Source organism: Crotalus tigris, unplaced genomic scaffold (genome assembly GCF_016545835.1).
Source record: "Crotalus tigris isolate CLP2741 ecotype Arizona unplaced genomic scaffold, ASM1654583v1 scf7180000018824.943158, whole genome shotgun sequence".
NCBI lineage: Eukaryota > Metazoa > Chordata > Lepidosauria > Squamata > Viperidae > Crotalus > Crotalus tigris.
The window spans coordinates 360,129-384,894 of NW_024097214.1; the positions used below are offsets into that span (position 1 = coordinate 360,129).

A 24,766-nucleotide genomic window follows, 5' to 3' on the forward strand; every position below is an offset into this window, starting at 1 on the left:
AGGTAGCTCTGAAGTTGATTGTTAATATCAGTGATCTGCCCCTAATGTTATCACATGTGTATATAATTTTTATTAAAATTTTTGGAAAATATAAAAACTAACACAAACTAAAAGTAAAAAAGAAAAAGAAAGAAAAGACAAAAAATGCAAGAAAAGAAAAAAAGGTTGAAGAAAAATAGAAAAAAAGATATAAAGAAATGGCTTTTGATATTCTTCACACCAGTTATATGTACATATTTATCAAATCTATATGAAATTTATATTTCAACTTCTCTTTCTAAAATTATATTACTCTTCTTTCTCTAATCTATCTAACCATTAACACCATACAAGTCCATTTTTTCATTTTTGCAAAATGGTCTTAAGAGACTTCCAATCATCAATAAATGTACCATCTGATTATTGTGGATAGTGATGGGATTCACTACCTTTTCTAACGTTTCATCCCTAAAATTCCCATTTCTTAAATATTTCCAGGCACTTTGTTGTTTATGTCTACACTAAATTTAACAATATTCTGTTATAATTTAAAATGCTTTACTGAGCTTGTTCTCTGAAAACTTTTAAATTACAGTTATTACCAGACATTTCTACAAATACAGAATCAATGTCAAAATATTAGTCTATTGTTTTCTAGATTCAGGATATAATATGCTCTGGGGGCATGATATACAATATCTTGGCTTGGATTATTACATTTCTTAGGGCACTTTAAAAATATTGTGTCTGATGCATTATATAGCTCTGTAGTCTGTTCCATTTTTAAAGTTATTCAGCCTTTTGACAATATTCAAAATGAAAAAGGAATGTTTCAGAAGTCTGTTGACAGGCTTTATTTGAATAATTATATATTTGATCTCTTTCAAATGAAACTTTTCCAACTATGTATAGTTTTCTTATTTTAATTGAAATGGGCTTTGATATTTGGAACAGTATTACATAGCTCGCTTCTTTGGTTGATTTTACATATTGTAATTGAAGTATTTTCCAGGTGTTATTTACATGTTTTTCATGGAGAGGCTATGCTGAAAAGGCTTTCAGGTATTTTATTCTAAGCTGCCTTCAGAAGGCAGCTAAGGTGTACATTACAAGCATAAAAAAATGTTTTTCATCACTAAATTTTACCTTTACCCAAAATGTATTCCTAGCTTAATAGCGGTTCCTTAATAATTTTTATTATTTTTGTTAAAAGCAAATTTTTATTATTTTTGTTAAAAGCAAACTACTTTTTAAATGAGCACTTTATATTCCTGAACTGAAAGTTACATTACAACATTTAAAGTTATCTTCTGGTTTTGAGGTCATTAAGCTTATAGCTCCCTCTGCGGTTGACCTAGTGAATGACAACAAAGCATAAAAATTACAAGGGAAAGCTTTCGCTCGCGCGTCAATTAACCAAAAATCAACAAAAAAAATGGCGAAACAAAAAGCTGCCCCTGGAAGAACAGAAGTGTCACGTAAACCACTTCCGTCCAAAGGTCGAGTTGTTGCGCGCGCAGATAAAAGGTGTACGGTGAGTGCTTGGGGACAGAAAAGAATTGCGCTTGCGCGTCTATTTTCGCGCGAAAGCTGTTTTGGGCGCCTTTTGTGACGGGCGGGGCTCCAGTATGTAGTATTTGGACGCGGTCGGCAGGAGGCGCGCTGGGTTTGGTTGGCGGTGGCGGCGGCTGCGCCATTGGCGGGTAGGAAATGCCGCCAGATGGCGGTTTAGGATTGCAGCTCTACTGAGGTGCGGCCCCCAGCACCACCGCCTGTTCGTTCCGGCCCGGCTTGGCCCCGGCCCGCCTGGACCCATCTCCCGTGGCACCGTAGGATTCCCGGGGGCGCTGCCTCAGCTGAGGTAAAAGAGTTAACACGGGCGGAGGGAGGGGGAGGGCTCCGAGGCTGAGATCCAAGATGGAGGCGTGAGGGGCGGGGGCAGCGGGCCCTCTCTCTCTCGCTCCCTTGTTCACACATTCGAGCCGGGCCAGCGGGCGGGAGTCAGGTGGAGGAGGGAGGGAACCGTCGGCCGGGCGGCTCTCGCCTGAGGAGACCGCTCCTCGGCAGCTCCGTTCCCTCCCTGGCCCTGCCCTTTTACTTCCCCGTGGACCCGGGCGACAATGGAAGGGCGGCGGCCCCACGAGCTGCCTCGCCTCGCTGGCCCCGGCGGCACCTCTTCTGGGCCGGGAGCCCGCTGCTGTGTGCCCGCCCCCATGCAGGGCCTGCCTTCGCCCGAGTGTTCATTTCTTGCTTAGTCTTGGCCGGGCGGCGGCGCTGAGCGAAAGGGACGACTGTGCCATCTTCGCTCCCTCCCCGCCTTATGTAGTGTTGGCGGTGGTGGGAAGGAGGGGTTACCAAATAGTGGGGTACTCGGGGGCGACCAAATAAATCGGCGGCTCCATTTGTTTTTTGCCATAAACATGAAAGCATCACCGTGCCGAGGAAAGGCGGAAAGCGGGAGACCATTCGGGGTGGCGGTGACCCTTGGCTGGCTGACGGAGTTTGAGTTACCTTAACTGTTAAGACTGAGATTTTGAGTTTGGAAGTAATAGCTCTCAGATGGGATTGTGGCCAGGGGAAAAGGTTGGAGGCATTAGTTTTTTAATGCTTTAGGGACAAATCGTTATAACAGGCAGTGAGTTGATCCTAGCAAAGTGAGAGTTCCTGAATGTTTTGAGAAATGAGTGCTTGCTCAGTGGCTATGACAAAAAGTGTCTGAAGTTTTGTGCTTGGGGCTTTCGTACTATATACTGTGACTCTTTTTGACTATTTAAGACTGTTCTTAAATTCTCGTACAGGCACCATAGTAAAATGTATGATAATTAACAGAGATAGCTAGCAATAAATGAATCCTATCAACAACAGTAGTACAAGTTGTAGGAAGAAAAACAATTCTATCCCTTAAGTGATAACTACAGGATACCATTTTTAATATTGCACAAGACTGAGAAAAGCTGATCAGACAAGAAGCTGATTGAAGAAACTTTGTTTTCAAGATCTTTAATATATATTCTAAATATTTTTTTTAAATGCAGGTGTGAGGAGCATATGTCCCTTTGGTTGTTTATGTACACAAGACAACCTTTTACATGAACACCATAGCCCTGGGTGAGATTAAATGGGAATTATGATTCAAGAAATTTGTTCCAGAGATTTCTTAATCATGTTTTAATCAGATACATAACTGGTAGATATTGTCTGAAATTATTTTGATAAGCAATTTTTGGATAACCTTTATTGTAGTTTTAATTTATGAGCCTAGGAGATAGTGAAGTTATTTCCCTCAAGTTATTCACATCATATGGCTAAGTTTTCCAAAGTTTTGACAAAAATAAAAGAGCAGATGTAAGTGATATTTTTTCCAAAAACTAAATGGTTGAATACTATTAATAATAGCTCAGTATTTTTCAAAAACACATTGCTTGTGACAGTATTATTGTGAGTAGCAATTAGTGAGATTACACTGAAAAGCGTAAGAATTAATACGCTTCCATTAGAGTCATATAACTAAAACAAATACTATATACCTAAATAGTAGTAACATGCAAATTGTTTACATAATAATTGGAATAATTTTGTTCCATCTTGACTTAATTTTCTTGGAAGACTAGCTTTTCACTTTGGAATAATAAATTTTAACTTCTCATGTTATGGTGTGATGACTTCAAGGATACAGGATGAATAATAAATTTAATCTGCAAAACAGTGTTGCTTGCCTGTTTTAGGAAAGTAAGTTATTGAACTAAACATGATTGACTTTTAGTTATTTTCTTAGTTGTTGATAATTTAAAATATAGCAGTTATTTAAATATAAGTTATTTAAATGTTATCTCAGTAGCATTGGAGATTCTGATTAATAAGACTAATTTGCAAGTAGGTAAGCATAGGATGTGTTGTTAAAATTATGTGTTGTTAAAATATCCTATTTGTGGCAATAAAGTCCTCATAAGGTGGCTTACGTCTGGTAATTTTAAAAACATTAAGATAGCTATAAAAATTTGAAAAGCTGATAGGATTATTAGCTGTTAGTATAAAACCTTTTAGCAAAATTCTAAATAAAGCAAACAAGCATTGGTGCTCAATTTTAAAACATCCCATAAAGAATGAGTTTATAATAGATCCTTGGGAAAATAATTCTATGCTTGGGGAAAATATTCTAGGAATAAAGAAACCACTATTAAAAGAGAGACGGTTCTTTGAAATTGATTTTAAGGTCTAGGCCAATGGTTCTCAACCTGTGGGTCGGGACCCCATTTGGGGTCGAATGACCATTTCACGGGGGTCGCCAAACAAGGCTGTCCGCCATTTTTTCCCCTTTTCTTTGGCCATGCCCCTGGCACCTGATGATGTATAAGTGGTTGGGGGTCACCACAACATGGAGAACTGTATTATGGGGTCGCGGCATTAGAAAGGTTGAGAACCACTGGTCTAGGCAGAATCCCTTAGATCAGGGATAGGGAACCTTGGCTCTTTTATGACTTGTGAACTTCAATACCCAGAATACCTGAACCAGCCATGCTAACTCGGGAATTCTAGGAGTTGAAGTCCACAAGGCATAAAAGAGCCAAGGTTCCCTACCCCTGCCTTAAATGCAGGTAATTCTTCAAGTTATTTAATTGCAAAGTGCTTTAAGCATTACACACACACATACACACACACACACACACACACACACAGAGAGAGAGAGAGAGAAAATTGTTGTAAACAAGAAAAATAAATTGAGAAGCTTAGTTTTGTAAAATTGTTATAATGTGAAAAAATAAACTAAGTCTAGTTTTCAGCAGTACATTTGTAGATATAGGTCAGTGATTTCAACTTTTAGAGTGGCCAAAAATCACCCCGCTCCCAGCCTGTCCTTGCTCTGCACCCGCCCGCCCCCTGCTCCGACCCCATCCTGCCCGCCCACAGGGCCACCCACCACCTCCACAGCCCACTGCAGCAGATTGGCCATGCAGCCCTGCAGCGCCATGGAGGTCATACCCTCTGCCCACGCTCCGCAGCATCATCTGCGTGCGACAGAGTGTGTGTGGAATCTTGTCCCTGCTGCCCGGCTGCCATGTCCTTGGCTGCGCTGTTCCACATGGGCCACGCCCAGGGGCAACTCTCCTGTGGTGGGACTGCTGGTGAGGGGGCGATGGGGGGAGGAGGGGGCGGTAGGGGGAGGCGGCTCTGAGTGCCGCCTCTGGCATGTGTGCCATAGGTTCACCACCATTGATATAGGTAGTCCTCAACTTACGACTACAATTGAGCCCCTAATTTCTGTTGCTAAGCAAGACAGTTGTGGCATTTGCCCCACTTTACAACCTTTCTTGCCACAGTTGTTAAGTGAGTCTGCAGTTGTTAGTAACATGATTGTTAAGTGAATCTAGTTTTCCCATTAACTTTGCTTGTCAGAAAGTCACAAAAGGTGATCACATGACCCTGAGAAACTGCAACTGTCATAAATACACGGCAGTTACCAAACATCTGAATTTTGATCACATGGCCATGGAGAATGCTGCAATGGTTGTAAGTGTGAAAAATGGTCATAAGTCACTTTTTTCAGTGCCATTATAACTGAATGGTCACTGAACAAAATGTTGTAAGTCATGAACTATCTGTATTTTTAAACTACAAAAATATAGTGGTTTATAGCCATGGATGATGAGAAGTGACATACAGCAAAATCCAAGGGTATGTATTACTGGCTTTACATCTTCCTAGGAGTGGTAATATTGAGCTGAAATTTCTGAATTGTTTGTAATATAGTGCTCTCCTGAATTCTAGGGCTTCTTACTGGATAGTCAGTCAGTACACATTTAAGAAAGAGTTGCCAAACCACTTCCATATTATTGCCAAGAAAACTGAATGGATTCCATAGGTCATCAGGAATATAACTCAATAATTAGTCTAGGCTTAGTGTCAGTATTCTTTTGATATCAATGAGGTGGCTAAGAAAAATTTATGGTGGTTACTAATTATTTGTCTTGAAGATACAAAAAATCATTACAATGCCAATTGAAATATATTCATTTAAAAAAGAAATTTTACATATGAATTAGAATGATTTTAACTTTTTCTTGAGTTGTGCCAAAAAGTTGCACTTTGGTTTTGTTGAATGTATTACTCTTTCACTAATAGTGGATTGCACATTTTTTTCTCCTCACTTTCTCAACTAGAGAAATAGCAACGAAAGTCAGGGATTATAAAGTATACTCCTTTTGTAATTATTCCAATATTACCACTTTATAATATGTTATTTAGATTTGCAATTCTTACAATTCTTTTATATGTATCAATAACCCAGTCACCCATTTTGTTAGCCATTTCACTTTTTTCAGCCTTATCCAAGTATGCAGTTTTTAATTCCCAAAATTCTCTGCAGTGACCTTAGTACCCAGGAAATTCTGAAAGGAGAAGCAATTCAGGCTGAGAACATAATCAAGAGAAAGTGGGAGGGGTAAAGAGAAAACAGAGGTTTGACCATATAGCAAAACAATAGCATGAAATTGAAAGTTAAATGAAATATGTGTATAGACAAGTCTGCATGTAATATTAACCTTTAAACTTTTGTACACAAGTCTTAGATTTCTACTGAATTCATAAAACATGAGCTAATATGTTATAAAAAAGCAGTTGATTAGTGTTAGTGTTGTAGTTAAAAATTTAATCTGTTGTGTGAACAATTGTATTGGTTCAGTTAAGGACAAGTTCTGACTTTAATAATATAGAAAATTGTTTTTACTCTTTATAGTACTTTAAAAGTATTTTCAAAATTCCTCTGAATGGAAATATAAGGCAGTAGCACAGTATGGAAATGTAAAATTTCTATATCTTATCACATAATTTTTGAGATCATTTGTGTGTGTGTAAAAACACAAATTACTTATATTAACAATACGAAAAAAGACTATAATGGCAATAAAGTGGCTGAGGGAAATTGTGAAGATTGTAAATACATGCCTTGATTTCAAAGTTATTTTTTTCATAACTTTGAACAGTTGCTGCAAAAGGCAGTCAATATGTGAAGTCTACCTTTGTAAGGAGGGAAAAGTGTAACATTTTCCAAACTGTCACATTTGGAAATAGGTTTAAAAAAATACTTTCTGATTTAGTATTTTTTTTCCTTCAGGTCTTCAGATTTCTATATGTAAATGATTTCTCTAAGGGAAGATTAACAAAAACGTAAATTTTGGGCCAAAAGTTAAGAAAAACAACCACATTCCTTCCAGATGTTTTGGACTGTGATGCCTTGTATGCTTCACCCTGCATTACCAGTGGTCAGGGTTCTGTGGTTTTCAGCTTATCTAACATATTTGGGGGACCTTAAGTTGTCTTTAGCCTCAGATGTTAAGTTGTTGAAAATTAAGTTCCATAAATATGCTTTGATTTCACATTGAACTCTCTGTTTCAGTGTACTCTGGCTTGGGATATAAAATTTCTATATACAAAATAATGGTGATTTTATGAAAAGTAGGTTTGTGTACAAGGTCCAAAATGATACCCAAGCTCAGCATACACAGTCATGATAAACATAGTATTTATGGGAGAATATAATTCAAGGTTTTTGCATAAGAAAGAAGCGGAGGCAATTTCTAGATCACACACACACACACACACTAAAATTAGTGCAGCATGAATTCATGTGTTGCACAAAGACATAACATAATTTGTATGATTTTCTCTTGGGTATGCTATTATGAATTCATTTATTGAAATTTATAAATTGAATTGTTTAATGTTACATTAATTGGGCTGCTGCATTTATATTAAAAATATGCATAAATAGAAATTCCCAATGATGGGGATTAGCAGTTAATATCTGTTATTCTGCTCTGAAGATACTGCTTATGGATTATAGGTAATCCTTAGTGACAATTCATTCAGGAATCATTGAAAGTTATAATGGCATTGAACAAGGAGGCTGGTTCTCAAAGTTGTGCTTGTTGCAGTATCCACATGGTCACATGATCAAAATTTGGGTGTTTGGCAACTACCACGTATTTATGACGGTTGTAGAATCTGGGTTATGTGATGGCCATTTGCAATCTTCCCAGCTGGCTTCTGATAAGCAAATTCAGTGGGGGAAGTTGGATTTTACGAATGAAAGCAAATATACATGTCCCAGGTAATGTTGCAGGATCCAATCTGGGTCGGTCACCAGACCAAAGGTTTGGTCTTCCAAGCTTTTGGACTTATGCTTGAGCCCATCCTCAGGGAACCTCTCTATGAGAATGTGTCAGAATGTCTATATTCTGGTAGAAAGAAATTTCCTGAGAATGGGCTCCAGCATGAGCCCAAAAGCTTGGGAGATTAAACCTGTGGTCCCAGTAATTGACTCAAATCGGAAATTGGATTTGCTTAACAACTGCAAATGTCTATGGAAAGTCTCAGCCATCCAGATCATGATTGCCTCAAAAGTGCATTTTCAAAAGGCAACTGGTTTATGTTTTTCCCCCCTTGAAGAAGACATTTTGCTTCTCATTCAAGAAGCTTCATCAGTTTTGACTGGATACGGTGTGTGTGTGTGTGTGTGTGTGTGTGTGTGTGTGTGAGAGAGAATGGAAGGATTAGTTCTGACAGAAGCAGGGGGCAGAAGGATTATATTTCTTTGCAGTGCAAGTTTTCCGGAAATCCATTCATACTCACCATTCTAAGGGTATTCATCCCAAAGTGTATGGCTAAATGTCTATGGAGATTTTCAGTCAACCAGGTCATGGTTGTCTCAAAGGCATTTTTCAAAAGGACAACTGTATTTTTTTATTGTCATTCTATTCTCAATCATTTTTCCTTCACTGCTTTTTATTTCTGTGAATTTCTATGGAATCTTTGTGATTAGTATATGCTGATCATCCATGACAATTGTTCTAGTAATTTTTTGTATTTTTTCTATATTGTAGAACAGGGGTTCCCAACCTGTAGGCCAAGCCCACTACTGGGCCATGGCATGTTAGACACCGGACCGCATGAGTTTCGCACGGGCACTAGTGGCCTTGTTTGTATCATGCGGGCGCTAGCCCCATCCTGAGTGTTGCATGGGTACTATCAGCTCTATTTGTGGTGCACGCATGCTTGCGGCCCTGTTTACGGCACTCGTGCACTTGTGGCCCCGTATATGCATGCACACATAAAGGTGCCTGCCCCTCCCTTTCCCTTCAGGCCATCAACCCAGAAAGGTTGGGGACTTCTGTTGTAGAACAGAGTAAAGATCAATTTGTCTTTCTGACAAATGTGTCATAAATACGTTGCATGGAATACTACTATTTTTAGGACAAATAATCCTAATGCAAGCTCCCTTTCCTTTTCCCAGATATGTTGGTATAGCTTTGCTTTGCTGCAACACTGATTGATAGAAATAGATAGGAGTGGAAGTTCATAAGTTCTTTACCTTTGCCCTGATGTACTGTAATTCTTAGTTGCTTGAAGCATATGTATTGCAGGAGCCAATGAAGGTTTGGTCATACACATACAGTGTAATGAATTACAAGTTAACTTATAAAAATACTTAGTAAAATTATATTTCATGTTGTTCAGAGAATTCAGGATTCGGTTTATGGGGCTTCATCAGTTCTAAAAGCAGAATAGTACAAAACAATTTTCCAGAGGTATGTTAAAGTCATCTAGAGAGTTTGATATCTGAGTACAGTTTGAATTTGATTCCCCCTGTTCTCCCACCTCTATATAACTCATAGCTCACATTTTGTCATTTAACATATAAAATTGTCCCTTTCTTCAGTTAAATTTATGTCCATTCATTATAACTTTAAAAATGCTTGCTTTATTTTCCACAAGTGATCTGAACGCTGGTAATGCTGGATATTTATATCAAATTTGTCACCCATCTCATAGTTTAAAGTGACTGGGCGGTTTACAGCAAGATAAAACTTCCAAACAACCAACAATTGTAAATATAAAAACAGATTAGAATTACAAAAATTAAAACAAATTAAAAAGAAGGGATTGGAGGGGAGAGATGTGGGTGTATGTGCTATGCTATGCTGAAAATGAATCCTGATTTGGAGAAAGTGGTTAAGGTTAAGCTGTAGTGGCTCAGAAATCCATATAAGTTCATATTAGATTTAACACTTTGCTATACTATTTTTTAACTACTGAGAAGTTGAAAAATCCTATTTCGAAGAGCAACCATTTTCTTTCTAAAGTGAAAGCTATGAAAAATATACTTTTGGAAAATAACATTTAATTAATGGTTGGTTAATTGAGCAATTAAGTGACAGTGAATAAGCAGTCTGAAATAATCTCCAGTTTTGTAGCCATTACTGATTGTTAGAAGTTACAATCGCACTGGAAAAACGTATTTTAAGAGTAGTCCTTGCACTTAAATTGTCTTAGCATTGCCATGGTCACATAAACATTTGAGTGCTTGGCAACCAGCAAATATTTATAATGGTTACAGTGTCCTAAAGTCATATAATTGCCATTTGCTACCTACTTAATTGAGTTGCAACAATTAAATTCAGTGGTGAAAGCTGGGTTAATGACAGCATGATTTCACTAAGCATCTGATTTGCTTAACATTCATGGCAAAAAAGGTCCTAAAATCAGGTGTGACTCAACTGCCTTGCTTAGAGAAATTTTCCCTTGCTGAGGAAAAATTCTGGTCCCAAATGTGATTGTAAGTCGAGGATTACCTGTATTGAAAAGTTCCACGTTTGAAATCCTAGGGACCTCATATTCATTGCAGGCTATAGAAAGTAAATGTTCATTATTTGGATTATGCAAGTAGTTCTTCCTTACCACCATAATTGAGACTAGGATATCTGTCACTAAACAGTGTTGCTGTAAAGCACAGTGTCATGTGACTGCACTAGCACTCCCCTTTGGAGTTAACCAAATTCCACTGGTTGTTAGCTTTGGGCCCCCACCCGGAGCCATTCTGGGATTGGTACCTCTAAGCCCCAAGCTTGCGCAGCTCTGGGATTGCTTGCCTCAAAGTGGTTCAGGTGCTTCTTGGCATATCTTGGCTCTGGAACTGCACGAAACCCCTGAGCTGTAGCTCAGCAAGAAGATGCAGCCAGGCAGCCTGTTGCAAACCCACAGCCTCAGGCCACATATAAAATATATAACATAATTAATGTACAGTACATAAATAACAAACTTCCTTTTTTATTATCTTGTGGGGTCATTTTACTAGCTGTCTAGGGCCTCATTAGACATGCCTGGTTTAAACAATATATAGGCTAATAGTCTGGTTGATGTAAGACTGATTTCTAAACACTTCCTATTTTAATAAAGATATTAAATACTACCACTAATAATAATTTTATCCCCCTTTTTATATTTAATTCAAGGTGGTGAACATACCTAATAGTTCTGCCTCCTATTTTCCCTACAACAAACATCCTATGAGTTGGGATGGGCTGAGAGATAGTGATCCAATGTTATCCATCTGGCTCTCATGCCTAAAGGAGACCTAGAAATTATAGTTGACAGTTTCTTGGTTTCCAGACCAGCACCTTAACCAGTACATCAAGCTGACTGTCATTTATGGTTGTCCAACATAGTTAATTTTGTCAGATAAGTATATTGAATTTTCAGAAGATAAATCATAAGCGCTGCTTGGCAGAGCTGTAAGGTTTATAGGATCTCTATTTGTAACAGAAGCTACAGCAAATTCAAATAAATGAGACTGAATAACAGTTTTTAAAGACTTAAAATGGATGGGACTTTGAAATATTTGACATCTAAGTGAAACGTAAAAAGAAGATGGCATCTGGTAAAAAACCATCTGTATACAATGGTATACTTCTAACTAGTCAGCTTTTTAGATAGCTTGGTTCCTGCAGAGAAGGGGCTAATGAGAAAAAACTGACATTTTTAGCCATGACTGAATAGCTATTCACTAGTTAGACTCAAAAGGCCCCAGCCTTAGAACACAGAGAAAGGATATTTTTTAGAGGAGCTTTTTTATAATAAGGAAACATTCTTATACAATGAAACAGCAGGGGAGACCTTTCTGGTTTCTACATTTGTGGCTGAGAAAGATCCACATGTTGTTCTTTAACCCTCACTATATAGATACCACAATTTATGTAAATAATCCTACTTTTTTCTTTTTTGCCTGTATCATTAAAAAGCTAATACAATCCTTGGTTATATAAACAGACATAGAATCAAAATCACGTGAAGTATTATTACTGCTTTATAAAGCCTTAGTAAGGCCACATTTAGAATACTACATCCAGTTTTGGTCATCACATTATAAAAAAGATGTTCAGACTTTGGAAAAAGTGCAAAGAGCAACTAAGATAATTAAAGGCCTGGAAACTAAAACATATGAAGAACAACTGCAGGACTTGGGTTTGGCTAGTCCAGCGGTTCTCAACCTGTGGGTCACGACCCCATTGGGGTCGAACGACCATTTCATGGGGGTCACCAAACACAGTCCGCCTTTTCCCCCCTTTTCCTTAGCTGTGCTACTCCCTCTTCACGGTGGTCGGCCTGCGCCGTCACTGCCACTTGCCAGCTATGCCTTGGCCGGCGCAGGGGGTGGCACCACGCATGCGCAGCACCCCCGGGCCAAGGCGGTTGCTGGTTGACAGCCTGCGTGCACCCTTGGCCTGCCCAGCGTGTGCTCCAGCTGCAGGAGAGGAGGCAGAGCATTCGTGCCTCCTCCTGCCCTGCCTGCAGGGAAATACCGATAGTCCTCGACTTATAACCACATGGTTGGGGGTCGCGGCATTAGGAAGGTGGAGAACCACTGGGTTAGTCTAAAGAAAAGAAGAAATGGAGGTAATATGATAACAGTATTCTAGTATTTGAGAAGCTGCCACAAGGAGGGGGTTAATTTATTTTCCAAAGCACCAGAAGGCAAGATGAGAAACAATGAATGGAAACTAATCAAGAAGAGAAGCAACCTGGAATTAGGAAGAAACTTCCTAATAGTGAGGCCAATTAACCAGTGGAACAGCTTGCCTTCAGAGATTGTGGGTGCTTCATCACTCAAGGTTTTTAAAAAGAGACTGGACAGCCACTTGTCTGAAATGATATAGGGACTCCTGCTTGAGCTGAACTAGAAGACCTCCAAGGTCCCTTCCAGCTCTATTCTGATTATTATTAAGTCTCACTTTCTCCAGCATGATGACTGAAGAATCCACCAATGGGTTATTTCAGTCCTCCTGCCCAATCAGATCAAATTGTCAAATTGTCACGCCTCCTCATCTGGGACCTCCCAGTTTTCATCTTGGTCTTTCATCCATGAAGATGTGATATCTTGACTGTCGTTTGGAGCAGGTCAGACTAGATTTTACAGATTCATTGGTGGATTCTTAAGATTAGGAGAATTAGTAGAAATTATTTTCCTTCTGGAACTTCTGGTTTAATTTTCTCTACCTTCAGGGATAGGGTAGGACTCCTCTCCAGGACTGGGGGGGGGGTTTCTTTCCCTTTTCCCAATCCAGCAGTTTGCTGAATCATTCCAAGATTTCTTTCTGAAAGAAGTGGGGAGAGTTGCCCTTCATGCAGGTTATAGGGGGATCACTTGTTCACCTTCCTAGTGTTGTCTTTCGTCTGGTGGTCGCCATTTTGAAGCCTCGTGGCTTCTCCTATGACCGGGCTCAGTCAGGGATCCTTATAGTGGCCGCCATTTTGGATCCGCGGAACATCCTTTTGACGAAAGTTTGATTTACTGAAACATCTTTGAGGGGCTTGCTAGAGCCAGCGACGGGGAAAATCTCTTTTTGATTACTTCTGATTGCTTGTGACTGCCACTGAAGAGGTGGGAGCCTCGCGGTGCGGCGGTGAGCGTTTTCATGCCTAACAATTGTTAGGCTCAGTTTCCACTCAATTCCCTGAATAGGTAGAAAGCCTCGAATTTAGCCCCATTGGATTTTAGCTATTTGGACTGTATTGGAGACTAAACTTAGTCGACTCTTCCCGTTCCTCCCCCCCCCTTCTTCCTCACGGAACCTAGAACATCCGCCATTTTGGGGACATATTTCCTCTGGGCAACGCGCTTTTCACACTTGGGCTAGGACACCATTTTGTGTGAGTAAAAAAAAAGGCTTGTTTAGCATAGTTCACAGAACTTTCATACGTTGACATCATTTGTATTAATTTCATTTTGAGTCTTAGTATTTCAGAAACTACCTCCCTATTGGAGACAGCTGTTACCACAAGAGTGTGGATTCAGTAGCAGCGCCGGTCCTTCAGGCCTGTTCGCCATATTGCCTGTCTGCTCCTCTGCATCTTGTGGTTGCTTCACGATCCTGACTATTGCCACTATTGTGGGACACGTGTGATTTCACCACCAACCATTGCGGAGTGATGGGCACTTCTGCGCCAAGCGTGAGTTCAGGTTAGCCAGTGGGCCGACTCACGACAATCCACGTGAAGTCCGTCCCCCTTCACGGGGGTCTCTGACGTCCCTTGCAGACCGAGTCACCCAAAGTCACCTTTGGGTTGCATCTTGATGGAAATGGCAGAAAACACTGAGCCACATCCTTTGGACACGGACATCACCCCCATCCAAGCTGAGCTGGCACCAGAGGCAACTTCAGGTAAGGCCAAATCCAAATCTACGCATGGCAGGAGGGCTGGCACGGCAAGCGACAGGCAAGCTGACCGTACACACAGAGCCCTGGAGAAGCAATTCTCCCGGGCCCAGCGCTTGTCTGCTGAAAGAGGTCTTGAACTTTCGAGCCCCACACCACCTGACACGGGAGCGCCTCAACCGTCCACTTCGAGAGCTTGGTCGCCTGAGAATGTGAATCAGCAGGTCCCGACACAAAGCTTTGGTCAGGTAGGACCACCTCTGTTTGGGGAGGACCTTAATTTGCCCGGCCCGTCAGCAGCACCCACCGCTGCTATCGCACCACCTGCTGCAAGGTTAAGGCCTCCACTCGAGCAGTCTTTCTCTGGCCAGCTCCGAGAGTGGATATCACATACTGTATTCCAAGCCATGGCGTCAGCGGGTCACCTGCAGGCGTCTCCCATTCCGGGGCCTTCTTCTGCACCAACAACAATCACCACACGTTCTTCACTGGATCGGTCAGGTATGGTCTCCCCATCCCATTCTCCTGATTCCGACTGTAATGTTTCAAATTATGAGGGAGGTAAGGACGGTTGGTCGGATTTCGAGGAACCCACTTATGAATCTCAGCCTATGTCAGAGCTGTTCAATGCTTCACTTTTTCCTGCCTTGCCGCGCAGAGTCTGTGAAGCGAGTAAGCTTTTCTCCCACCAAGTCCCAACCCCTCAACCTTCCTCTGATTAGGAAACTAATCCACTGTTTGCAGAACCAGTAGTCAAATACCTCAAAATTCCCTGTCCCCCATTATTCCTCAAAAATATTCAGGGACAGCTTAGCCTACTAAGGTGCAACTGAGCGCAAGATAGTAGACATGACAAAGACTTTAGCAGACCTCTTAGAGGTTCCAAAGGTAGATGAATCTCTGGCCCCACTATTTCGACCAGTCTCCCACCAGATGTATCGGACGCCCTTAAGGCAGAAGGTAAAAAATCCGAAATGGCCTTGCGCAAGGCACATTTGGTATCTGCCTGGGCAACTAAGGCAGCAACAGCCACTTCCTTCTTTGCAAGTATCTCTATTACCTGGCTTTGTCAGTTACAGGACAGAATTCTGCTGGAAGAAACCAGGATCCATCAGGATTTGACCAAATTATTAGCCACATCCGAATATATGAGGATGTCTCCCTGTATTCGGCCAAACATTCAGCCCGAGCAATGGCTTCCAGCGTAGTCACTAGGAGGCTGCTGTGGCCAAAAAACTGGAGAGCCGAAAGCAAACATAAGTGGCGCGCAGCCACAGCCCCCCTCACGGGTGGTAGATTATTTGGGGAGCCCCTAACGCCATATCTAATTGAGAACAAACAGAAACAAAAGGTAATTTCTCATGTAGCAAGGAGAACTACCAGACAATTCCTCCCTTACAATCGCCGACAGTTCTTTCGGACTGGGGCCGCAACAGAGTCTGCGCAACCATACCGGCCACCAGCTCCTAAGCCTGAGCGCACATTTGATAGGGCCGGTTACAGGGACAGAACCAAGTACTAGCCACAAACTAAACGTTCCTTTCGTGGCAGAGGAGGTCTCCCCTTCCGTCGCAGAAAATGACTCAGAAGCAACCCCTCCCATTGGCGGCAGACTCACTCTCTTCATATGCCAATGGGAAAACATGACCACGGACATCTGGATTCTGCGCACTATCAGAGAAGGCCTGTCCCTGGAGTTCAAATCCATGCCATTAGATCACTTCGTGTCTTGCCCAGCCATGAGAAACCCTGTAAAGAGAAGGCTCATGGAAGATGCTATCCAACGCTTTCTCACCATCAAGGCAATAGAGGAGGTTCCCCCGACCCAGGCGGGGCTGAGGTATTACTCCATCCTGTTTGTAGTCCCAAAATCCTCTGGGGGATAGAGGGCAATTCTCGATCTCAAGGGACTGAACCTTCACCTTCAATACAAGAGGTTCAAAATGCAAATGTTACATTCCATTTTAACTAGCATCAGGCGGGGAGATCTATTGACCTCAGTAGATCTAAAGGAGGCATACCTACACATTCCTATCCTCCCGGATCATCGCAGGTACCTGCGATTCTGTTACCTCAACCGACACTTTCAATACAGAGCCCTTCCGTTTGGCCTCTCCTCGGCCCCCAGGGTCTTTACCAAAATCCTGGCAGTATTGGCAGCTCACTTAAGGCTGGTTCCAGTACGGGTCCAGTGTTATCTGGACGACATTCTGATCCAATCCTTGTCAGTCTCAGCCGCCCAGTCGGATTTGGCCCTCACCATAAAGACCCTGCAGAACCACGGCTTCCTGATAAATTTCAAAAAGAGCCAGATGACTCCCTCTACCCGCCTGCTTCATCTGGGAGCGGTGATAGACATGGACTCGTGCCTCGTGTACTTGTCAGAGGAGAGGCGCAAGAGCATCAGAGACCTGGCACGCAGGGTGAGCAGAGACAGGGCTGTGTCATTGGCTATGCTTTCTCAACTCCTGGGCAAGCTAATATGCATAGCAATAGTGCTGTGGGCCCGGCTACATGCCAGGGACCTGCAGTGGTTCCTGCTTCCGTATCAGAAACAGCATACCAGTACATCCAATCAGTTGGTCAGGATTCCTCATCAGGTACGTCTCTCACTCGGCTGGTGGACTTCATCAGCTATTCACAAGGGGACCCTGTTCAAGGAGCCCAGTCGAGTTCAGGTGACCACGGACGTGAGTCTCTTTGGTTGGGGGCCTCATCTCCAATCCCAGATAGCTCAAGGTCACTGGTCACAAACAGACCTCAAACACAGTATAAACTGGTTAGAGCTCAGGGCGATACATCTAGCTCTCCAAAAATTCCACGCTGTAGTCGGGCCAGCATGTACTGGTCCGAACAGACAACGTGGCTGCAAAAGCTCACGTGAATTGGCAAGGGGGCACCCGGTCCAAATCTCTTATGATGGAGGCTCGAGCATTGAGCTCATGGGCAGAGAAACATCTGCTCTCCATCAGGGCTGAGCATATCTCGGGAGAGGCAAATCAATAGGCAGACTTTCTCAGCAGGTCGATAGTGGATCATTCGGAGTGGATGTTACATCCAGATATCTTCAGGGAGATATCGGATAGATTTGGTCGTCCGATCGTGGACCTGTTTGCCTCCCCGGGGAATGCTCAGCTGCCCAGATTCTTTTCTCGGTTCCCCTCCCGGGGAGCAGAGGGGACGGATGCGCTGCGCAGCAAGTGTCCACAAGGTTTGTTGTATGCCTTTCCCCCATTGCCTCTGCTTCCAGCAGTAATCAGGAAGATCCTGGAGGAGCAGGCGGAAGTGGTCTTCATCACTCCTTACTGGCCCAGGAGACCTTCGTTCGCGGACCTGGTGAGTCTTTCATTCTCAGCTCCGTGGAGGATTCCCGACAACCAAATATGGCTGACACAGGGGGATCTCCAACATCCAGATTCCCAGTGGCTTCAATTGACCGCCTGGCACTTGAACGCCGCACCCTGACTAGGGAGACTTATTTGGCGGAGGTGATCGCTATGATCTAGACGGCCAGGAGACCGGCAACGAACCGCATTTATGACCATACATGGAAGACTTTCTGTCGATGGTGCGACAAGAATTACGTAAGTCTATCACAGGTGACTATTCCCAGGGTACTGAAATATTTAATGGAGGGCGTCAATAAAGGACTGGCACTCAACACTTTACGCAGACAGTTAGCCGCACTTTCCTCGGTAATCTCATGGGATTCCTCAGGGTCTTTATCAAGGCATCCTGCTATCCGGGCCTTCCTCAAAGGAGTCACTAATAGTAGACCGCCTGTGATTCATAGGTATCGCTCCTGGGACTTACTTCGAGTTCTTCAGGCACTAACCTCATCTTCCTTTGAACCACTCAAAACGTGCTCTTTGCGACACTTGTCACTCAAGGTCTCCTTCCTGATTGCTATTACCTCGGCTAGGTGCGTTTCAGAATTAGCTGTCTTGTCGGTTAGGGAGGATCTGTGCACATTTCATGGGGACAGGGTGGTTCGCAGGCTAGACCATTCATCCCAAAGGTTAATACGGTTTTCCATAGAGCACAGGAGGTCATCCTTCCAAATTTCTGCCCTCACCCATCACATGAATTGGAACGGCGTTGGCACACTCTGGATGTAAGGAGAGCCTTACGACGTTATATCAAGTGCACGGCGCCTTTCCGTAAGTCTGAAGCCCTGTTTGTGTCCTTTCAGCCTTCTTCGATAGGTCAAAAGGTGTCAGCTTCCACCATAGATAGGTGGATCAGGACCTGTATTACAAGCGCCTACGTCTCACTTGCCTTGCCTGTTCCTCCTCGTGTGATGGCTCACTCCACCCGCAGTGCTGCCACAACTGCGGTGTGGGCAACCCAGGCGTCCATTGAGGACATTTGCAGGGCGGCAACACGGTCTTCGCCATCACCTTTCATTAGACATTACCGTTTAGACAAATTTGCGTCGGCTGAGGCTGCTTTTGGTAGGCGTATTTTACAACAAGTAGTCACACCATCTGGGGGTCCGGCCCCAACTGACTCCCATCCTTAGGGACTCCGGATGCTTTGGTATGTCCCATTGGTGGATTCTTCAGTCATCATGCTGGAGAAGGAGCGTTGGCTTACCTGAACACCTGTTCTCAGCATGATGATGAAGAATCCACGCCCTCCCCTATTAGGTGTCAGTCAGGTCCGGGTAAGATACTTGTTATGTTAATTTCTTTTAATACCTGCTTTTGAGTCATCATGTCGAATTGTTGTCATTGCCTACGCCATCGATGAAAACTGGGAGGTCCCAGATAATGAGGCGTGACAATTTGACAACTTGGTCTGATTGGGCAGGAGGACTGAAATAACCCATTGGTGGATTCTTCATCATCATGCTGAGAACAGGCGTTCAGGTAAGCCAACGCTCCTTCCTTAAACTGGAGAATCCCTATAGGACCAAGAAGGTCTTAGTTTTGTCTGTGGACTATTACATTTTAGCCAAATGGGTCCTGTTACAATTCAAAATATTGAACCAAATCTTTAATCAGATCTGGGGTCCACTTTTAAGAAAGGTTAATATTTGTTTATTGAAGGTGTTATTTTCTTTTATAGATTAAAATCGGGTAGAATAGAAGTTACAGCAAATCATTTTGAGCAGTGTGGAAGCATGTGCCGCAATGAGAACATGATGAGTGAGATCAAGGTGTGTTATATTTGAAACACCATTTTGGTAGCCTGTGTTTATTACTGTAAGTGTTATTGAACAAGTAACTTGAAGCAAAAGTGAAACTAATTAAGCTTTAGGTAGTTGGTTTGCATTGTCGTATTGCATTCATATATTTCTTATTATTTATAGAACTTATATGACCACTTATTTTATATCATGATTCTAGGTCACTCAACACAATTACCACCCTATCTAACCCTCAGGGCCCTGTAAGTAACCTGACGCTGTACTATATAGGGATTTAAGTATGATAATCAGAACTTTAATGAATATTAAGCTAATCCTCAATATGTATGATTTATTTGATTTTAGTTTCAAGTATTGTGGGATTTATGAACCATAATTTTAACTATGTGAACTCAGTTTATATGTCCAGATATTGTGTCTTATTTGGAAAAAAAAGTTTGATGTGGATATGTGAAGAAGGGAAGGCTTTTGTTTGGATGGGAATCCATCTTTCAAATTTAGTCAAACATGAAAGAAATGTGCAAAATATAAAATAATGATTTGAATACAAGTGATACAATTGTACCTCTTATGTACTTCAAAAATGCATTAGAAATGTAGATTTAGAAGTGCAAAAATAATGACAATCTACTTGTGGAACAGAAATCAAATGTCTTAAATTTTGGCGTAGAATGCTACTAAAAGAGAAAAAATTATTAAAAAGATACTGTGTATATATGAATGGTGGAGAAATAATTAAATGGTGGAATTGTTTTATGGTATTATCTTTTGATAGGAAGATTATACACGTTAAATTACTATGTTAGTAAATAAGTAAATAGTGAAATTATTTTTTGGTATCTGAATTAAAAAAAAAACACTTCCAGACCAAACAAAATCTTTTAATTATATGCTACTACTGTATTTCCCCCAAAATAAGATCTGATTATTATTTTTTTATCAAAAGACACATAGGGCTTATTTTTGGGGGATTTCTGATACTCCGTTCTACCGTCTGGTTGCTTGCGATCGCAATGGAGCAGGAGAGTGCGCGTCGCACCACTGCCGCAAGGTAGGTGGGGGTGAAGCTGCCCCACGCACCTTGCACCCACTTCAGGGCCCCTGCAGCCAGGCCACTCCCCATTCGGCAACCTCCCCCCACCTGTTCAATGGCCCACCTGCCTCTTCTCTTTCACTCTACTCCCAAGCCGGACTGCCATGCTACAGATGATGGGCGGGGGAGGCTCAGTTGCCTTACCCGGACTCACTCTGCTGTTTCGGTACCAGGGGGAGTGATGGTGAAAGAGCGCTGCCCATGTGCATGAGCTATGGCCTCTGCTGGAGGGGCTTTCCATCCAGCTTCCAGCGGACCCACCCCATAGATTACCTGCCAGCGCCGGCAGCCTCCTCCACCTGCCACTTGGGTTGTGCGTTGTGCTGCATCGTGCTGCTTGCTCCCTGTTCATCACCTGTATTGCATGGTTTCAATGGCGGCAACTCTGAAGGCCAGTGGTAGGCTCACTCTCTCACAAGCCAAATTGTTTCTTGCTATTAGTGAAACTATATTGAAACAACAATTTGTTTCCTGTGCTGGAAGTCTAGTATCCTTTTCCTTGTGAAGAAATGTTAGCTGAAAATATGAGATATTGGGCTATAGATTCTTTTAAGATGCAAATGCTGATCTCCTAGGACAAGCTATTTGAAAGTCCCACAGGCAGAAAATGAATCTTACATTGTTGACACAAATGGGATTTCAGGAAAAAAATGATTTGAGGCTAGTCTCTTAATGTAAGTTGCCCAGCAGTCAGCAACATTGAATATTTTCCCCCAGTACTTCCTTTTTGTTCAACAAACAGATTTTGCATAGCTTCCTTGTTTTTCCGCAAACTGGCACTGACAGAATGAGAACATTAACAACAACAACAACAAAGAATTAAGCCCTGCTGTCCAAGAGAAAGGCCTTGCTAGAGAAACACAAAAAAATTTCCCTGGCTGGTAACGTGCATTCTGAAACATGCAGAAGCAGTCAACAACAACAACAAAAATTATATTTCAAATACATATCCATCCATATCCTTCTTTTAACTCTTGAAGCCCCCAAAGAACAGAAAATTTGCAGGAAAAAGGCCAAAGTGACAAGTTCAAACATGTCTCAGGGAGCTCACCAGGAATGTAGAAGAACATGGAGAGTTCATACAATACATCAGATTGTACAACACATCATAATTGAATTGGCGAGAACCCTTTGAATTTGAAATTGTGCTTTGAAACCATCAGAAATAATTGGATAGAAGGAAATGCAGTTAACATGAAAGGTTAACTAAATAACCTAGCCTTTGCTTTGTTAAAAAAAACCCCATTCTGTCAAAAGATCCATAAGACATACTAGCAATTGTCATTTATCAACTGCCTCGTGCAACAGCCATTTTAAGTTACAATGATGTCAAAAAAAATAATTTTGCAATCCTCGCTTTTACAACTATTGCAATATCTCATAGTCATATGGTTGCTATTTATGTGCTTTGCAGCTGGCTTATAATAAGCAGAGTTGATACAGAAGCAGAAGTAAAATATGTTCAGGTCACATTTTTTAGCTTAGAAACTATATCACTTTGCTTAACTGAAGGGAAGTAAGATTGTAAGCCCATCATGGTGACATGATTTTCTACTTAACTAGTCTTGGTTAGAGTTGCCAGTCCCAGTTGGTGTTGCTAAGCAAGGGCCATTTGCAGCATAAACAACTTTTTTTTGGGGGGGGGGAAGAGATACATAATGTAGTTAATTTACTGAATTTGCTTGCATGCACATATACACCATATGCCATTTTTTCCTATTTATTAAAATTGTCTTTGAATATTAAGATCGATCTCTAAAGGCATCCTGAATAGCTTCAGAGAGACAAAAGAACATGCACAGAATGCCCCCAAGATTAGAAAGCCAATCATAAAACTGTACTCTTTGCACTTTCATTCAACATTGCAATTTTGTATATAAACTGAAGCCCAGTAATGCACATTATCTCTTGATTTTATCAGCATCCTATATTTATTCCATCGACCTGCCTTTTAAGTTTACACAAATATAACCCATCAAAATACCCATTTTTACCATAGGAAGAATCCTTAAAGGAAACATGTCGCCAAGAAAACTTTGGTTTCTTGGGTCATGGACTGCATTTCCTACGTGAAGAACTCTTGGCAAGGGATGGGCTGCACCTCACGAAAATGGGAAAATGTACTCGGAAAAAGACTGGCCCAACTCATCAGGAGGGCTTTAAACTAAAATTGAGGGGGGAGGGTGACCAATCTTTAGACTCTCTAGAACCCAAAACCAACCGGTTAACAAATGTATGTAGGAAGCATATCACAGTAGTAATGGGAGACTTCAACTATCCAGATATCAACTGGGAGACGAACTCTTCAACGAGTGGGCGATCAAATAGATTCCTGACCAACCTAGCTGACAACTTTGTCATCTAAAAGGTGGATGAGGGAACTAGACGTAACGTCACACTGGACTTAATTCTAACTAATAGAGAAGAAGTGATAGATGGAGTTGAAGTTGCCGGAACTTTGGGCGAAAGTGACCATGTCATACTAGAATTTAATATAACGCAAACACTAGCAATAGAAAACAATCCAACAGTGTCTTGAACTTCAAAAGAGCTGACTTTAACAAGAGAGAACCTAGGAAAGATCCCATGGATGAAAATCCTAAAGGGGAAAACAACCCAAGAAGCATGGGAAACTCTGAAAAATGCAATCATAAAAGCTCAGACCAGCACAATACCATTGAGAAAGAAAAACAAGAAATTCAAGAAACCAGCATGGCTGCATAAAGATCTCTCTGACAAACTGAAAGACAAAAAGGAAAAATACAAAAAATGGAAAGAGGGGCACATAACTAAGGCTGATTATCAGCAGACAGCCAGAACATGCAAAGATGACGTCAGGAAAGCAAAGGATTAGAACGAACAAAGACTTGCAACAGAAATCATGGATAATAAAAGACTTTTTTCAACATATTAACAACAAGAAATAGGTCCACTAAAGAGAGAAGATGGCAAGGAAATAACAGGCAACAGGGAGAAAGCAGAGCTGCTTAACTCATACTTTGCATCAGTCTTCACATAAAAAGAAACTATAGCCCAACATACAAAGAAAAACCACTGCAAAAGACAAATTAGCAATAAAAATTAAAATAAGCAAGAAAATGGTAAGAGAACACTTATCTGACCTTGACAAATATAAATCACCGGGACCTGACAAATTACATCCCAGACCAATCAGTTTAACATCAATACCTGGGAAGATTCTAGAAAAGATAATCAAAAAATAGATCTACAAACAACTAGAAGCAAACAAAGTTATAACCAGTAGCTAGCACGGGTTTGTTAAAAACAGATTATGCCGAACCAATCTTATTTCATTCTTCGCAAAGTGACTAAACTAATAGACCAGTGAAATACTATGGATGTAGTATACTTAGATTTCAGTAAGGCATTTGATAAAGTAGACCACAACCTACTCCTTGGTAAACTAGAAAAAGATGAAATAGACAACATCACCACCAGATGGATCTGTACCTGGCTGGCAAACTGTACTCAATGAGTAGTCCTCAATGGCACTACATCCACATGGAGGGAAGTAAGCAGTGGGGTACCACAAGGTTCCATCTTAGGCCCAATACTCTTCAATATCTTCATCAATGACTTAGATGAGAGAATTGAAGGGGAACTCATCAAATTTGCAGATGACACCAAACTGACAGGAGTAGCCAACACCCCAGAAGACAAATTCAGGATTCAAAAAGATCTTGGAAAATTTGAACAATGGGCCCTATCCAACAAAATGAGTTTCTGTGTGGAGAAAAGCAAAGTTTTACATTTAGGCAGGAAAAATCAAAGGTACAAGTACAGATCGGGCAAGACCTGGCTTAACAACTTCCTGACTGTGAGGATAATTAACTAGTGGAATACCTTGCCCCCAGAAATCGTGGGCACTCCATCACTAGAGACTTTTAAAAAGATACTAGATAGTCACTTGTCTGAGATGGTATAGGTTAGTGATGGTGAACCTTTTAGAGCAGTGGTTCTCAACCTGTGGGTCGGGACCCCATTTGGGGTCGAATGACCATTTCACGGGGGTCACCAAACCATGCTGTCCGC

The 24,766-nt window shown here is 41.6% G+C and overlaps 1 protein-coding gene across 4 annotated transcripts in view; it reads left to right on the top strand.

The window, feature by feature from the left end:
- The first annotated feature begins 1,600 nt into the window (after positions 1-1,600).
- Positions 1,601-24,766, top strand: part of STAG1 (stromal antigen 1) — a 204,739-nt gene continuing 181,573 nt past the window's right edge. Inside the window, exons 1-3 of one of the 4 annotated variants that reach the window (XM_039356365.1) lie at positions 1,602-1,840; positions 19,539-19,629; positions 19,820-19,862. The gene's annotated coding sequence lies outside the window, so the exon portion shown is untranslated. Of the gene's footprint in view, positions 1,841-19,538; positions 19,630-19,819; positions 19,863-24,766 lie in introns of all 4 variants that reach the window. The other 3 variants (XM_039356366.1, XM_039356367.1, XM_039356364.1) reach the window with 3 other exon arrangements.